This window comes from Microtus ochrogaster, chromosome 21 (assembly GCF_000317375.1).
Source record: "Microtus ochrogaster isolate Prairie Vole_2 chromosome 21, MicOch1.0, whole genome shotgun sequence".
Classification (NCBI taxonomy): Eukaryota; Metazoa; Chordata; class Mammalia; order Rodentia; family Cricetidae; genus Microtus; species Microtus ochrogaster.
This window is the reverse complement of record NC_022022.1, coordinates 5,793,012-5,796,548: the sequence shown is the minus strand read 5'-3', so window position 1 is coordinate 5,796,548 and position 3,537 is coordinate 5,793,012.

Here is a 3,537-nt window from a genome sequence, read left to right as displayed (position 1 = left end):
ACACCTACACACAGTGCACACATGCACACAGCACACACCTGCACACAGTGCACACCCGCACACAGTGCACAGCACACAACTGCACACAGTGCACAGCACACACCTGCATACAGCACACAACTGCACACAGTGCACACCTGCACACAGCACACACCTTCACACAGTGCACACCTTCACACCGTGCACACCTGCACACCGTGCACACCTGCACACAGCACACATTTTCACACAGCGCACACCTGCACCGTTACAGGTCATTAACACTAAGACAAAGCAGTGACAGACAGACTTCCCAGCATCCTCCACCAGCTTGGAGCAGACTGTCTCCCTAGAGGAAGGAGATGGCGAAGCTCTGCCCAGTCTGGATAGAAAAGCCCCACGCGCTGCTGGAGAGATGCTACTGATTAAGCTGCGGATCAGGTGCAGAATTTTGATGAGAACCCTAAGTCAACGCCAACTGAACTGAGGCAAGTTCTGAAGGTGGTGACACTTGTAAAAGTGCTAGTCTATATCATGAGTGCTTTTCAAATTCTCTTGTTTATGGATCTGTTAAAGTCTAGGTCTCTACTATATTTAAGCTCAAGCTTCCCTGGACACTGCAGCTCTTTTTAGGTTTTGCTTATACACAATTAATTCCTTGAATTAATTAATTAATTAAGCTGAAGAAGCCTGGGAATAAAATTTGGAGAGGGGTTAATAAAAGTCTTTACCTGGCCAAAAAATAAATAAAATAAATAGGAAAAGAAAAGAAAAGAACGTGAAAGAGACAAGCAGTCATAAGAAACCCAGAGGCAGAGCTGGAGAGATTGCTCAGTGGCTAAGAATACACGATGCTCTTGCAGAGGATCCAGGTTCAGTTCCCAGCCCCCATGTCACATGGCCCACAACTGCCTATAACTCCAACTCCAGGGGTATCCAACGCCTCTGGTCTCTGCAGGCTCCTGAACTCATATGTGCATGCCCACCACCACCATATAATTTAAAACAAAACAAAACATCAAAGGCTGGGAGATGGCCCAGCAGTTAAGAGCACTGGGTGCTTTTGTAGAGAACCCAGGTTTTATTCCCAGAACCTACATGATGGCTCATAACCACCCACAAAGAAGCTCCAGGGGATCCAATGCCCACAAGGAACTGCCCTAGTTCCAATTAGGCTCTACTTTCTACCCTTGCCTCTTCCCATAAGGTCGCTATTTCACGAATCCATTGAGGAAGCGGTCCATCATCCCACCAGAGCCCATGAGCTAGCTGTAATGCTGGCACACCCAGGGCTCCCCTGCCCTCCCCATTCTCAATCTAAGGCTGCTGACTTTGCAGGGAAGTAGAATGTTGGTCACCACAGCGAGGCGTTGGCGGAGAGGGGGAGATTTTCACCAGAGGATACAAAGCTTCAGTTTCACAGAGGGTGTGAGTTCTAGAAAGCCAAAGGGCAGCTCTGGGCCTATAGTTATCGTTTTCACACTCAAAATACGCAGACAAAATTCAAAGTGTTTGCACCAAATACATATATACACACAAATGTGACTGACAGGATAGAGATAACGGGGAAGGCACTTGCTGATAAATCACAACCTGGTTCGATCCCCAGGACCCACAGGGTAGAAGAAGAGAACTGAGCACCTTTGACCTTCACATGCATGCTCACGTGCACACATAAGTAAAATAAATAAATAATACAAATGCAAAACAAAATCAGATATACTAATAGCTTACCGTAACAGTTTGCTTTATATATACACATATCAGAGTAGGTATACTGTAAATATATTCAATTTTACCTTTTTTTTTTTTTTTTTCGAGACAGGGTTTCTCTGTGGCTTTGGAGCCTGTCCTGGAACTTGCTCTGTAGACCTATATTCAATTTTAATAAAAACTTTTCCAAGATTGTAAAATATTAACAACAGCATAAAATATGAACTATGTAAGTTTATACTTTTGTAAGTTCAAATTTTCATATGTTCAAAACATACAAAGGTCTATATGTTGAAGGTGGGGTTTGTTATTTTGTGTGTGTGGTTTTTTTGTTATTGTTGTTTTTAATGTATTCACTTTTCCATGACCTCAGGCCAAAGGTGTAGAAAGAAGATAGGCCACTCCTCTGGATTTTAGCTTGCTGTGTGTGTGTGGGGGGGCATGACATGATTGGGTGGGTTGAAATCAGTTGAATCAACCCTCTGTTTAACCCTGTCTTCATGCAAGAGAGAGGCAGGAAGAGAATGAGGTTTGGAACATCACTTCACTTTCTTGCCTTCCATGTTCCTCTGGCTTTTCTAAGCTGAGGACTCAGCAGGAGAGCTCCGAGTTCTGTTGCTATACTTACAGATGTAGCTATGGGTGACTGGGTATTATGCCATTGTGAAGTCACGAGCACTTAAAAGCCAGCCTCTCCCATTCCACCCAACTTTCAACCATGCTGTATCACGACAGGTTTGCAGATATATCCAAAGAGGCTCTAGAGAAGTTCCTGACCTCCATTTAAAATGCTACTATTGGCTCGGAAAAGCACAGGGTGTGATGGTTGATCTTCACTGTTTACTTGGCTGGATTTGGAACCACCTGGGAGACACACTTCCATGTTTGCCATTGAAGGAGTTTTCCGGAGAGGTTTAATGGGAAAGCCAAATGTCCTTTATATAGGCTGCCACTAGAAGGCATGGCCCAGATGAATGGTGGATCTTCCCACCTCAAAAGATCCAGATTAAGAGTGGGTCTTCCCACTTTGAATGCTGTAATTAAGAAAAACCCTTCACAGATGTATCCAGCCACTTGGGTTTTAGCTCATTCCAGATGTAGTCAACCTGACTACCAAGGACAGCCATCACAGCACCCAAATCTGTACCATCCATGCTGTTCCTCCCCATGGGGCTCTCTCACAATGACCAGTGACACAGCCAACCTTCGACTGAGGGCCACTGTCTGAGAGCTTCTTCAGGTTCCTTTTGTCCCACCTTTCCAGGATCTAGAGAGCCCAGCACCGTCCCAAGTCTTCCCTGTCACCTTCCCAATCCTAGTTTGTACTCCTGGTACCTGCTGTTGGCGTCTCCTGCCGAGGGGGCCTGCTGAATTTAGATTTTTCAGTCTTCAGGCTGGAGAGGCAGCTTGGCCGTTAAGGTGAGGCTCACAACCAAAATGTAAGAATTTCAGGCTCCTTCCAGTATGGACTGGCAACTGCTTTACAGCTCAAAGACTCAGCAGATGGACCCATGAGCTTCACTAACTTAGAGGCAGGTTCTCTAAACAGGTAGAGATTTTTATATGTATGTATGGATAGAGCAAAAGGAACAGCAAAAGAGACTTTGATTTATTACATTTCCATGAGGACAAAGGTCATTGCTTGTCAGTCGTTTGCCTTCCAGAGAGCCAGGGTTTCAGCTCTATATCCACATAACTCCAGCCACCCTCTGTTCCTATTTTCGCCGCAAACATTTAAGATCATTTAATCCGCCGGGCGATGGTGGCGCACGCCTTTAATCCCAGCACTCGGGAGGCAGAGGCAGGCGGATCTCTGTGAGTTCGAGACCAGCCTGGTCTACAGAG